The sequence below is a fragment of the Onychomys torridus genome, chromosome 5, assembly GCF_903995425.1.
Source record: "Onychomys torridus chromosome 5, mOncTor1.1, whole genome shotgun sequence".
In the NCBI taxonomy this organism is placed as follows: Eukaryota; Metazoa; Chordata; class Mammalia; order Rodentia; family Cricetidae; genus Onychomys; species Onychomys torridus.
The window spans coordinates 108,362,961-108,378,323 of NC_050447.1; the positions used below are offsets into that span (position 1 = coordinate 108,362,961).

Consider the following 15,363-nt stretch of genomic DNA (forward strand, 5'->3'; position numbering starts at 1 on the left):
GCAAGAGATATTGAGACCATGATTGGAAAAAGCACAGGGACAAATAGCCAAACTAGTAGAAACACATGAACTGTGAACCAATAGCTGAGGAGCCCCCATGGAACTGGACCAGGTCCTCTGGATAAGTGAGACAATTGATAAGATTGAACTGTGTAGGAGGCCCCCAGGCAGTGGGACCAGGACCTGTCCTTAGTGCGTGAGCTGGCTGTTTGGAGCCTGGGGCCTATGCTGAGACACTTTGCTCAGCCTTGGTGCGGGAGGAGGGGACTGGACCTGCTTCAACTGAATCTATCAGGCTGGGCTGACTCCCCAGGGGAGACCTTGCCTTGGAGGAGGTGGGAGTCAGGGGTGGACTGGAGGGGAAGGCTGGGAGGTCGGAGGAGGGAGGACAGGGGAATCCATGGCTGATATGTGAAATTAAATTAATTATAAAATAAAATATTTATATATATAAAAAATAAAACCTATAGCATTCTTCAAAGTCACAAAAAACAGTCCTAAAATGGTGTGGGAACACAAAAGATGCTGAATAGCTAAAGTAATCCTGAACAAAAACAGTGACACTGAAGGTGTCAAAACACCGATTTCAAAAAATACTACAGAGCCACAGCAAGAATAGCTTACAAATCAAACAGATAAGCACATGTGGCTCTGGCACAAGAAGACACATCAACCAATGAAAGAATAGAGGCCTCAGAAATAAACCTACTCAGCTACAGACATTTGCTAATCAAATGTGACAAAACATATGTCGGAATAAAGACTCGTCTCTTAAAAAAATGTTCACAGAAAAGCCAGGTACCACATATCAAAGAATGAAATTCAATCCTTATTCCTTGCCCTAAACAAAAATAGTTAAAAATAGACCAGAGGCCTTAGTGTAAAGCCTAAAACTTTGAAACCACTAGAAGAAACCACTTCAAGAATAGGGATAGGTAGGAAAGGAGTTCCCGAAGGAATGTAGTAGCTCAAGAAATAGCAACAAGAATTAACAAATGGGACTCCAGCAAATTAAACAGCTGCTGGATGGCAAAGGAGACAGTTACAAGAGTGAAAATATAGTCTATAGGATGGGTGGAATCTCTTCCAACTAGTTAACCAATAGAGAAGTATTTTCCAGACCATAAAAAAGACCCACTGAAAAATAAGCACCAGAAGGTAATCCACTCCATAAATGGGCAAATGAACCTAGGATTTCTCGAGACTAGCAAATAGCAAATAAAAACATACTCAACATCTTTAGCTATCAGGTGAATGCAGACCATGACAACTTGAGATTTATTCTCACACTAGCTATAGACATATCATCAAGAATACAAAGCCTATATGTGCTGGCGAAGTCGTAGAAATAGTAGTTAGTATAGCTACTGTAAAAATCATAAAAACCAGGTATAGAGGTTCCTCAAAAACTAAAAAGAGAGCTCCTCAAAGTGAGCATTTCATCAAGATACCAGCACACTCAGGTTGACTGTGGCACTATTCACAATACCCATGCTGTGGAATCAGCCTGAATGGGATTAACAGATGAATGGATAAGAAAATGTGGTAGATATGTACTATGTGGTAATTCAGAAAAAAAAATGAGATGGCTTTTGTGGGAAAATTGATGGAATTTGAGATCATATTAGGTAAAATAAGTCAGACTCAGAAAGACTTTGTTTTTACTCATGTGCAGAATTTGTATTTAAAAGAAAATTCATGAAAGCAGAACAGGCACACTGGGGTCAGCAATGAGAGAACAGGAGGCTTGCGGCGGGGTGGTGGTGGTGGTGTCAATATGGTCAGGTTTACCACATACATATTTGAAAATAAAATGAAGGATATTATTTGTACAATTAATATATGTTGAAGTTCTTTAAAATATATAAATAAAAGAAACAAAAATACTAATCTAATGAAAGTACATGTTTCTATGCAGTTACCTGATAGGCATGGTCTAGATGAGAAAGCACTACTCAGAACAAAGAGGAAAATTTAATAACAATAAAATAACTCATCCATCAAGAAGATATAACAATTCTAAGTTTGAGTGCACTTCAAACACAGTTGAAAAATTATAAGTCAGGAATTGAGAAAATTGAAAGTTATTATATAAATCCATTGTTATAGTGAATTTAATGTCTTCCATAGTTAGACACTATAAAACAATAAAATCATCAGAGGAGTTTTTCTTGGGGACAAAAGGAAAAAAACCCAATAACTATATAAACGTCTTGTGCATCATGATTTTTAGATGGTTGGCACAGTGACACATGGAGAACATTGAACCCCAAGCTAACAACCCATGTTATCTTTAACTACATTGAAACAATCACAAAAACTAACTAGACCAGAAAGGGAGTCACTCATTTGCTCTAAATCGGAGGGTTGAAGTCAATACAGAATGCAATCTCTAGCTAAGGAGGGTTTAGGAAAGAAAATCCAGCTGCCTCATATACTTCTAAACAGTCCACAGTTGAGAAAGAGATAACACATTTTAGGATTTTTTTTAAGTAGCTAACACTGAAAGAAGGGCATCAACCAAAGGTGTGGGATACAACCAAAGCCACGAGAGAGAGGTGTTTAAAGATTTCACTGTGTGGGGCCAGAGAGACAGCTCGGTGGTTAAGAACACTTAATGCTCTTGCAGGGAGCCTGGGTTCAATTCCAAACACCCACATCCAGGTCACAAACATCTGTAATTCCAATTCCAGAAGATCTGATACCTCTTCTGACTTCTGCAGGCTCTTACACACTATATGCATAACTCTCAGGCACACACACACACACACACACACACACACACACACACACACAATTAAGTAAGCAAATAATTTTTAAAGGCTTAAATGTGCATATTAGAAATGGGAAAAATAAGGCTAAAAAACATGACCTAAATGTCCATCTAGAAAATTGGAGATAAAGAGTTTAAATTGTAGAGAGCACAAGGTCCTTGTGCTCCCAGATAAGCACTAGGGAAACCAGAAATGTTAAACACGCAGGATTGTATCTTCAAAGGAAGGAGACATATAACTGTTTTACACCCGGAAAGCTGGGAATGGATGTAGTTAATAGCCTGGTAATCTGTCCTATCTGTAGGGCCAGACCACACTTGGATCCCCCAGAGTACTGTGTTTGTTCATCTCAGACTCTTCCTCCCAAACCTTTATCTTGAACATTGTTTCTCAGTCAATAAAACCTATATGGGAGCTGTCACTTGTACTTTACAACAAGCCTGGGTCACTTCTGTGCTATCTGGAGGGCCAGGCCAACCCTAACTTCCACAGACAATTATTATGTTTACTTCAGTCATTCTCTCGACCCTAACCTTGAGCACTGTTTCTGAATCAACAGAGCCCATTTCTACAGAAAAGGTCATATGTAGTCTGTAAAGAGTTTCAATGTAAGTATGTCTTAAGCCTTGTTGTTAATGCGATTGAATTAATTATCTATCATGAGGACACTTTTCCCCCCTAAAATGTGCTGGTCTTAAATATGGGTAAAATAAACAGCCCAGGGTGAGACTCTAGAAGTTTGAACCAACACTGGCTAAATAAGTCATGATTTCCTTCTGGCCTTTCATGGATCATTAATCTGCTGGTCCTGGTGTTTGCAGAGCCCTCCACATGAAATGTGTTGTTAATAAATGTGAAATGGGGGTTGGAGAAATGGCTCAGTGGTTAGGAGCACTGGCTGCTCTCTAGAAGACCCAGGTTCAATTCCCAGAACCTACACGGCAGCTCACAGCTGTCTGTAACTCCAGTCTCAGGGGATTTATAGCACCAGGTATGCATGTGGTGCACACACACACACACACACACACACACACACACACACACACACATATATATATATATGCATGCAGGCAAAACACTCAAACACATAAAATAAAATAAATAAATCTTTTTAAAAAATGTGCTCACTTCAGCAACACATATACTGAAATTGGAATGATACAGAGAAGATTAGCATGGCTCCTGAGCAAAGGATGACATGAAAATTTGTGAACTGGTAGACATTTAGTCCACCTCCAAGTGACACACTTCCTCCAACAAGGCCACACCTACTCAAACAAAGTCACACCTCCTAATAGTGCCACTTTCTATGAGCTTATGGGAGCAAATTACATTTAAGCTACCACAATGTGCATATCAGCTTTAACTTGTTTTACATGAAATATTAAAAACATGATTTTTAAAAATAAGCTTTTTTCCTCTGAGCACAGAAGCTAATACAATGGATAAATTCTTGGCAAAATGAGCAACAAAAGGGAATACAGCTGTTATCAGGAGGAAAGGGGCACTGTGGGAAATTTTATAGCAATTCATTAAAAAATAGAAATGGAATGAGAAAATTTCTAGAAGGCATAATTTATCAAAACTAACACAGCCTGAAGCAGAAAAGCTAAATCATCACACATGTATTAAAGAAATTTAAACTGTCATTTAACTCTGATACAAATAAAACTCAATGCCCAGATCTTTTGCTGATGTGTCTTCCAAAGGATTAAGAAGGAAATGAATTATTGGTCTTATGCAAACTCACCCACAGAACAAAAAAGAGGAACCATTTCTCAGTTCATATAACAAGGAAACTAGTCTACATGCCAACATCAATAACAAAACCAAAATCTTATAGGTCAATCTCTCTCTCCCATAGAGAAAAGGGAAATATAAAACATCACTAACCAAATCCAGAAACTAACAAGAAAGATAATGAAACAAGAATGAACTGGACTTATTCTACCAATATAAGGTTGATTCAATGATCAAAAATTAGTCAATGTAATTCACAACAATAAAGGAAAATCATTTAATCATCTAAATAAATGCAGAAAAAGCATCTGATAAAATTTAATAGTCATCTATCACATGAAAGAAAATTCTTAGAGTGTCCTAGTTAGGGTTACTATTGCTGTGATGAAAAACCATGACCTGACAGGGAAACCCACAGAAACAGCTGACCCAAGCTCATGGGAGCTCATGGACTCTAGACCAACAGCTAGGGAGCCTGCCTGGGACCAACCTAGGCCCTCTGCATGTGGATAACAGTTGTGTAGCTTGGTCTATTTGTAGGGGCCCTAGCAGTGAGACCAGGACCTGTCCCTGGCACATGAGGGATACTTTGCCCAGCCTTAGTGCAGGGAGAGGATCTTAGTCCTGCCTCAACATGATATGACAAGCTTTGTTGACTCTCAGGGGAGGCCTGCCCCTTTCTGAACGGAGGAGGAGTAGATGGGGCCAGGGGATGAGAAGAGAGGAAGGAGGGGAAACTGTGGTTGGTATGTAAAATGAATGAAAAAAATTTAATAAAAAAGAAAGAAAAACCATGACCAAAGCAATTTGGGAAAGAAAGGGTTTGTTTCGCTCACAGTTTCATATATAGTTCGTTATCAAAAGCTGTGAAGGCAGGAACGCAAGCAGGGCAGGAACCTGGAGGCAGAAGCTGATGCAGAGACCATGGAAGAGTGCGGCTTCTTGGCTTGCTCCACATGGCTTGCTCAGCCTACTTTCTTATAGAATCCAGGACCACCAGCCTAGGGATAGCACCACTCACCATGAGCTGGGCCCTCCCCTATCAATCACTAATCAGCCCGATCTTATGGAAACATTTTCTCAACTAAGGGCCCCTCCTCCCAGATGACTTCAGTTTGTGTCAAGTTGACATAAAACTATCCTGCATAACTGACCCCTTATCAACTTGGCACATCAGCAAATCACTGTAAACCCACAACCTTTTCTTACTTGTTCATCCCAAGACCACACATTCATATAAACATCAGAATATAAAACATTTTACAAACATAAAAGTCTCACAGTCTTACAAATTCAGACATTTTAAAAATTTAGTCTTAAAAATAAATCCAAAGTCTCTTTTAAAATCCAAAGTCTCTCAACTGTGGACTCCTATAAAATAAAAAATAAATTAAATGTTTTTTTACTTCAAGATGGAAGAACCAGGGCACAGTCACAATCTGAACAAAACAAAGCCAAACTCCAACAGTGTTAATAAATAACTCAATGACCAATATCTATGATTCACTCAAAATCTCCTGGGGTCCTCCAGGGGCTTGGGTTATTTCTCCATCCCCATCCTCTGCAGCACACATTGGCTTGTTTTCTAAACTCAAGTATGCTCCACACCTTGACCCCTTCACACATTCAAAGGCAGCACCACGTGGGTGACTCTTGTATGGCCAAGTTTGGCTTCTCTGAAACAGCTTCTGTATACTGACTCTCAGGAAACACTTACCCAAAGATGTCACCTTGATAATGCTGGTCTCTTCTTAATCCCATATGATTCTTCAGTCCCAGCTGACCAGCATCCATTGTCCCAGCAAAGCAAAGATTTACTTTGGTCATTCTGGTCTTTTGTTAACCACAGAGAATCCTTTAGCTCCAGTTGACCAGGCACTACAGACTTCCTCACACAAATGGCCTGTTGGAGTCTTTGCTTCCCTCTGAAACTTCACAAGCCAGGCCTCCATCATCTATACTTCTCTCAACATTCTTATCATCTAAGCTCCTGCAGAACAGTGCACTGAGCTCTCAACACTCAATGGATTTGCTTACACAATGCTCCCAAAAACAACGTGGTCAGGTCAGTCACAGAAATACCCTACTCCTGGTACCAACTTCTGTCCTAGTTAGAGTTACTATTGCTATGATAAAACATCATGACAGAAGTCACTTGGAGAGGAAAGGGTTTATTTTAGTTTACCCTTCCAGGTAACAATCCATCACTGAGGGAAGTCAAGACAGGAATTCAAGCAGGGTGTGAACCTGGAGGCAGGAGCTGATGCAGAGGCCACGGAAAGGTGCTATTTGCTGGCTTGCTTCCCCTGGCTTGCTCAACCTGATTTCTAATAGAACCCAGGACTACCAGCCTAGGGATGACACCATCCACCATGGGCTGGCCCTCCCTGACTAATCACTAATTATGAAAATGCCATACAGGGTTGTAAACGAAATTCTAAACAGTCTTAGTAAATAAGAAACACAGAGCCAAATACAGAGGAAATAGCCAAAGAGATCAGAGCAATAGCCATGACTAGCTTTAGCTTACCACCCGCAGTAGCTTCTCCAGAGAGAAAGCTTCTTCCTGTCTGACTTGTCTTTTTTATTGCCTTTCTGTTCTGCCTTCTCATTGGCTTTAAACCCAACCACATGACTTCCTCATCACTGCCTGTCTATACAGACCTCCAGGTCTCTATGGTTGGTACTGGGATTAAAGGTTCTTGTCACTTTGGCTTGACTGTGTCCTTGACCACACCAAGACTCTGCCTGCCATGTGATCGGGTTAAGGGCGAGTGCTACCACCACCTGACTCTGCTTATGGCTTGCTTTGACTTCTGATCTCTGGGCAACTTTATTTATTAAGATACAAATAAAATCACATTTCAGCACAAATAAAATAGCACCATACAGGGTTGCCTATATCCCAATCTTATTAAGGCATTTTCTCAATTGAGGTTCCCTTATCTCAGATGACTTTAGCTAGTGTCAAGTTGACATAAAACTATCTATCACAGTCAGATTAGAAGGTAATATTATTATCCTAAACTGATCAAAGAATTAGGGAAAATCTCTTGTGAAATATTGAAAGCTTTTCTTTGCAATCATGAATCAAGAATGCTCATAAACTCTTTTTCTAGTTAACATTGCATTAAAGGCAGTTGTGAAAACAGGAAGGAAATCAACCAAAGCTATACACATTGGAAATAGTGAGAACTGAAGTCATTATTGTTTGCAAATGCCGTGATAGCATACATACATTTTTTAAAAGACAGAAAAATTATCCACAGACATGACATTAACAAATGAATTCAGAAAGAACAGTACAGTTTTACTACACAAGGCTTAAACGAATTTCTATACTTCAGCAACAAATAAAACTGCAGTTTAAATGATACTATTAACATGGCAAACACTAAGGGATGAATCTAGGATGTGTAAGAGCACTATCTGGAAAGCTATAAAATGTGTGTGAAGAATTAAAGCCTGAAAAAGTGGAGGGATAAGCCAGGTTGATGGATTGGAAGATGCATTATAAAGATCTTAATTCTCTTCAACAAGTGACTCAGTGCATAATAAAAATACTAGTGGATATTTTAATGGAAATTGGCAAACAAGAGTTGAAATTTTATATGCAAATGCAAAAGATGTGCAATCTCTAAGACAAACTGACAAAGAAGCTGTAATATATGTTATAATGGTAAATTTTCACCTGCTATTGAAGCTTACTGAGAGCTAGCTCCAGAAGCAGAATAGACCCTCTCCTCTTCCAGACCATAGAGCGCTTATCTCAAAGTGTTCTGCAAGGTCTGTTTTCCAAACAATGAGAAAAGATAACTCAAAACAGCCAAAGAGTTAAAATGCCATGCCTTAAGGTCATCTGAAAGGTGAACCATTGCCAACAGAAGTTACTGTTTTTATCCCACCATGCAAAAGTACTACAAGTGGGAACAAGAAGCCAGAAGCTCATCCATGGGGAGAAAGCTCAATCTGGACACCAGCTCATTGTTTCATCAAGCACCTTTACACACCATAAAAAAGTAGTGTGTCAAAGTAGAAATAAATGAGGCTAGAATAAAATATTTCATCACTGTATTCTCAATTCCCAACACTTGGCATAAAATAATGATAGCTACAATGGAGATGGCAAGCTCTAAGAGGTGGAAGAATGGGTAGCACTCTCTGTGGTCTTGCACTACTCATGATACAGTAGGGTGTCACTTGAAAGTGAACTTAAATTGGTTGTAAAGGCACATTCTGAACTCTTGGGAAACATACCAAACACTTTTCAAGTATAATTGATATGCTAAAAGAGGCTAGAAAATAAAATCACTTACAATGCTCAATAAAAACCATAATCAGAAAAAGAATGAAAGGAAAAGAACATAAAGATATGAAATGATTAGGAAAGTAACAAATATCAATAATCACTCTAAGTATAAATTGTCTAAATATAGCAAACAAAGACCAAGGCTGCCATAGTAAATTCAAAAATAAGACCTATATGCATCTACAAGAAATCAATTTAAAATTTTAAAGCTTTCTCTCCAGATATTTAGTACGCCTCTCCCACTCTTCCCTACTCTCCATTTTCCTGCCCCTCTTCCCTCCATTGTTCCCCTAGACAATTACACCTCTACTTTTTATGTACTGGAGTAATCAAATGATTACATAAAATCTAGGGATCACAATGAGAGAAAATATCTAGTATTTGTCTTTCTGAGACTGGCAGTTGAATACACAAGAAACCCACTTTAAACCACAGAAACCAAGATAGTCTAAAAAGAGACCAAGGGGGGGGGGTGATAAAGAGGGGAATTGTGGGCTACAGGAAAAATGGAGGAGGGGATTTAATTAAGGAGGGAGGGTCAATACATAAGGAGAGAGTGGAAGGAGAGTAAAATAACAGTAGATACGTCTGAAAAAGTCAAAAGGAATTATCTATCTATCTAAAATTACATATAATAATGTAAGTCTGTATATATGTGTGTTTTACACACACACATGCATACATATACACATACAGTTTAAACTAAATTTACCCACCTGGACTGGAAATTCTCCCCACTACAGCCATTCTATCTAACAAAAACCCCAATCTTAGTCATGAGAAACCCTCTTCTGAATTATTGGCCAGGGAAGTAGGAGAGACTCCCAGACCATTATAGGCTATTGTTCTTGCCCTCGGTTGCCTGCCAGAGGTTGAAAGTAAGTCCCTAGGGCTGAAGATACCATGTACTTTGAATGCAGTTCCATGAGGATCAAAGCTGGATCTGACTTGAAAGCCTCCTCCCTGCAAACTAGCTTTCATGATACCAGAAGATGCCATGACAGTTTCCAAGGAAGGGAAGTAAGCAAAGTCCTATCCAGCTACAACATCTACAAACTGCAACAATGCCCAGCATGGCATGATATCCATCAGGGTGAAATAGCGGCACTCAGTCTTGGTGTTGACCAACAGCTCACTAATTGGACTTAAGATGCACTCAACAAGAGGAAAATCATGCCTGGTACTGGAAAACTAGTCACTGACCAGGGGCAAGTGAGGTCATGGATCTTGGAGAAGATTCTACAACTGCTACTTTACCAGACCAGCATAATTCCTAATTGCACTTTAGGTATTTGTCTTTATACCCACAGATAAGAACAGCTCTCACCCCTCACAAAGAAGCTTCTCTTTACAGCAGACACAAACCATTATAGAAAACCACAACTGAGAAAAATGCAAAGAACAGCTGATCATGTGGTGCTCAGCCACAACCAGTAAATCTACAACGTTACTCTGTCACCTAAGGCTCAGGGAACATCTCAGAAAAGGAGGCCAAAAGATCCGAAGAGCCAGAAGGATAGGAAGGGGAGCTGCTGTGAGATTGAGTATCCTTGAAATGTCAGGGCAGCCAGATCCAGGAAGTCTCAACAGCGTGGCTACCTAAACAAAACTGGAAGAAGGCCAATATCAATAGTCATGCTAACGCCGAAGGGGGACATCTGACCTTAGGCCCCAACCTACAAAAAGAACAACAGGCAACTAAAGAATGTTAAGAACAGGGAAGAGCCCCCAATGCCAGTGTCAGTCAGCCTGAAGTCATACACATACAAGTAACATTATACAGATGGAGCAGATTGTGTTGATATATTTAGACACACACACACACCACCACCACCACCACCACCACCAAAACAACAGCAACAACAACAACAATTAAACAAAAAGGGGCCATGAATTTGAGAGAGATCAGGAGATGGCTTACTGGGTAAGAGCACTGGCTACCATCCCAGTACCGTCCCAGAGGTCCAGGGTTTAATTCCCAGCATTCACATGGTAGTTCATGATCCTCTGTAAATCTGGTCCCAGGGAATCTAACTCCCCTTTCTGGCCTCATTTGGCACTGCACACATGTGGCACACAGACATATATATAGGTAAAACACCATTACACATAAAAATAAATAACAAAAGTTTTCAAGAATTCTGAGCATCTTTATTGAGGTCAGACAAAAAGCAGCATTACAGAATAATGAAGGAGCCACTTGTCACAGACGATAGCAATCCTTGATGAATACAGGCCTAAGTAGTCCTTAAAGATATGTGAAGAAGAACCACAAAATGTGGGAGTTGCAGCCAGGCAGTGGTGGTACAAGCCTTTAATCCCAGCACTTGGGAGGCAGAGGTAGGCGGATCTCTGTGAGTTCAAGGCCAGCCTGGGCTACAGAGTGAGTCTCAGGAAAGGTGCAAAGCTACACAGAGAAACCCTGTCTCAAAAAAGAAAAAAAAAGTAGGATTTGCAGATCTAAACACCACCAATGTGGAATTAACAGACATGGTAGCAGACATTCAGTAAGAATTTAGATAGCTGAACTTCACCACCAATTAATTAGACCTTATTAACATTTGTCAGAAATTTCACACAACAGCAGAACATACAGTCTCCTAAATTTCCTATAAACATCTACTAATGTAGACCATCTCTTGGGCCACAGATACTTAAGACCTTTTAAATAATGGCAATCGTGCAAAGTATTCTTTCAAACCACAATGAAATTGATCTGGAAGTCAACAGCAGAAAAGTAGCTGGAAACAGCCAAACTATTTTGAAATTACAATATCGAAGAGAAAAGCCAAATACTTTGAATTAAATGAATGAAAGTACAACATGTGGGGTGTAGACTAGGGAAGCAATTCCTGCATTAAGAATATATATGAAAACAGAAAGACCTAAAAATCAGTAATCTACATTTCCACCTAAGGAGGTTAGAGGAAAAATAAACACAATATGAGCCTAAAGAAATAAACTTTTAAAAAATATAATAAAATCCAGAACACCAATCAATGAAACTGAAAACAGATGATCAACAGAGAAATTTATCCAAATCCAAAACTGGTTTATAAGATCAATACAATTCATAAATCTCTGGCCATCTAATTAGTAATAAAAAGAGATGATACAATATATGTCTAGTGAAAGAGGGCTCGTCACTACTACCCCACAGACATTTACAAAGACAGAAAAGGAATACCATAAAACTCTGTCAATAATTTATGACAAACGAAACAGATATTTTCCTTGAAAGACACAATCTGTCAAACTCATACCTAAGTAGATGACATGAATAGGCTCATGTTTATTAAAGAAATTGAATCAACAATTAACAAGCCCTGAAAAGAAATCAGGCAGAGAAAGAACCAGGCTCTCAGGACTCCGATGGAGAACTCTACCATGGATTAAATGGGAAGAACTGCATCACTTTTCTAGCTTTTCAAAAGACAGAGTAAAAGGAACACTTTGTAATTCATTCTGCGAGGTAAACATCACTCTAATGACAAAATTAGATAAGAGAATTACAAGGAAAGAAATTGGGGATCAATATTTCTCATGAATAAAGATGAAAAAGTTTTAAAACAGAATATTATCACATAGACTTAGTAACCCTTGCAAATCATTATGTCCCACAACCAAGTGGATTTATTCCAGATATACAGGCTGGTTCAATATTTGAAATATAAATAATCTCATCACCATGTTGGCTGGCTAAAGAAAAATCACATAATAGCATCAATAGATACAAAAAATATTTTTACATGTTAATGTAACATGTTAATGTCTGCAACCTAGGAAAACAGTTATCCTCACACACAAAAGAATATCCACAAGAATTTCAGGTTTCAATCATATTTAATGATTAGAAAGAAGTTCTTTCTCTGCAAAATCATAGACAAAGACAAGATGTCTTCCTAACCACTCTTATACAAAATTGTACTAGAAGTCAATAAAAGAAGAAATGGATAATAAAATGTAGCAGGAATCTTAAAGAGTCTTATTAGTAAGATCAAACTCAGAGCCAGGTATTGGGGTGAATGCTGGAAGATCAGAGAAGCAGAACAAGCCACAGCTTCCTCACCTTGTCAGTTCCTCAGCTGGTGTTATTTCCTCAGACTGCAAGCTTCTGTGTCCTCATCCCAATGGCTGTCATCTGAACTGCTGCTCGAAAGCCTAAATGCTTAACCAGCCAAATGCTGCTAGTTTCTGGTCTTCATGCCTTATATGTCTTTCTCTTTCTGCCATTACTCTCTGGGATTGAAGGCGTGCGTCTCCATGCTGGCTGTATCCTTGAACACACAGAGATCCACCTAGCTCTGCCTCCCAAGTGCTGGGATTTTCTAGCCACCATTTTTGGTTCTGTATCTAGTGGCTGTCTGTTCTCTGACCCCAGATAAATTTATTAAGGTGCACAATATTTTGGAGAACACAATACAACCACAATAAAATGCATACAGATGAAAATGGAAGAAATTCTAAAGAATTGACCAAAACCCCCCTGCAACTAGTCAATAATGATACTAAGATTACAGGATAGTTACTCCATAAAAGTTAATTGGCCCCTTATATCCTAGCTATGAACAATAAGAATTTGACATTTTAACACAATACCATTTGTATTGCCAAAAATAATAACTTAGTTATAAACCTTAAAATCTATTTACAGGGACCACATGAAGAAAAACTGTAAGACTCCGATGATCTAACCAAATGGAGAGGTGTTCTATGTCCATGGATGGGAAGCTTCCGCATTGTTAAGGTGTTAGATCTGTGCCTAATCAATGTATACATACAACACAATCCCAGAGAAATATTTATATATTTCTAGCATATTCCTGTGTGGAAAAAATTCCAAAGTTTATATGGAGAAGTAAAAGACTCAGAATAATGAAAATAATACTGAAGAAGAAAGTCAGAACTGCCATTGTTCAGCTACAAACAATACAAGCGACAGTGATCAAGGCAGCAGGATATAGGCAGAAAAACACATAACCTGATCAATGACTCTCGCAAACATCATCAAAGGCACAGAGGCAATTCCATGGGGAAAGGATTTTTTTAAACCAACAATAACGTTAAGATATTAGACAATTATTTTTTAAATGAGTGATAATTGTTAGAACACGGGTCTGTACTTTGTGATTGACAGCTGTCATTTTACTTCTACATTATTTTAACAGTAATATCTAAACTCAAAGCCTCCCAAAGTCTGAATTACTGGTAGAGACTTTCCTGATTTTGGAATTTTGGAAGCAAAAAAAAAAAAGGAAGTAGACAGTAGGCACTAGAAATTGTTTTGCTGTGTTTGAATGAAGCAGCCTAGGTAGGTAAGTCATGAGGAAAGCTGTTCCTTTGCACATGTTCCCGTTTGATGACATCTTTCATGACTCCACTAACGCCTGCACTCTGCAAAGCTCTCCCTGGTAACCTGGTATTACCTCAACTCAGTCTGGCCCTCTTGGACTTCACTCTGTTCCTCCTTGACCTGGGACTAACCACTGTCTTGGGGCCATAGTGGTATTTAGGTTAATTACTCTCATCTATGTGCCTCTTTCTTGAAAAATGAACTCCCCTTACTTGGCTTTAATAGAACATCCGATAGAGGAGAGAAAAGGCAACACACAACTGTGTCTATTTATCTACCCACACAATTGACTCTTTTTCCAGGAGCAGCAGGCTGAGAGATAATGCCTGCTGTCATTCCAATTCCTTAAGTCCTGAGGTCATGAATAGTAAAATATACAAATTGACCAATCTTGTCCTGCCATTGGTTAGTAACATATTACCAAATGCAATCATCCTGGAGTGTTCTGGACCACCCCTACCGAGTAGAGAAGGCTTCCCAACCCTAAGCTTTGCTCTCTCTAGGCAAGCCCATCCTTTGAAATTCAGATTCTGACCCAAACAGCATTATGGCTTGCTGACTCCCCATTGGGAATTTGCTCTTTGGGCTCCCTGAGAAGAAATTCTGTTTGTCTCCACTACAGCAAGGCAGTAGAAGGTCCCATCTAGCATTTGTATTAAGCAACCTCCCCACCCAAAAATGGATTCCAGTCTATTATTTGCATTTATAAATCGGGGACCAAAAAACAGTTGTTAGTTTTTCCTCTTAAAGAAAAAAAAAGAAACCTCTGGAAACATTTTGCTGATGTGACTAACAAGAGAAAGCTGCGAGTGAGGTGAAGTTTAAAGTTGCTGTCCCTTTCATCACCAAGCAGCTTTGAAGCCAGGGAACTAAGCTTTCTTGAAAGAGTAAATGTCCCTCAGTGAGGTCTCATTGATGGCTTGAAGGCTGAAACTTTGTAGTCCTGCAAACGATGTGTTTGCAGTTCCGGGACTGAGGGCTGAGTTTAGGTCTAGGGTTCTGACATCCTAAAGGCTCAAAGCTAGGAGGCACTTAAGATCTATAATGGCCCTGCTTATCAAGCGCCAAATGAGGCCAGATGATTTGGTAAGTTCTGTGTTTCTGAGGTATGAAACTCCTCCCACACTACTGTAAAATAACATCTCATTAGGGTCAGATGGAGTGGGTCCCAGGGCAGCCAACTCTGG

General features: G+C 39.3%; 1 non-coding gene across 1 annotated transcript; it reads left to right on the plus strand.

Moving 5' to 3' along the window:
• The first annotated feature begins 3,894 nt into the window (after nucleotides 1–3,894).
• LOC118584990 lies at nucleotides 3,895–4,002 on the plus strand. The gene has a single exon (XR_004945144.1). It is a non-coding gene; the product is annotated as a U6 spliceosomal RNA (small nuclear RNA).
• The last annotated feature ends 11,361 nt before the right edge of the window (nucleotides 4,003–15,363 follow it).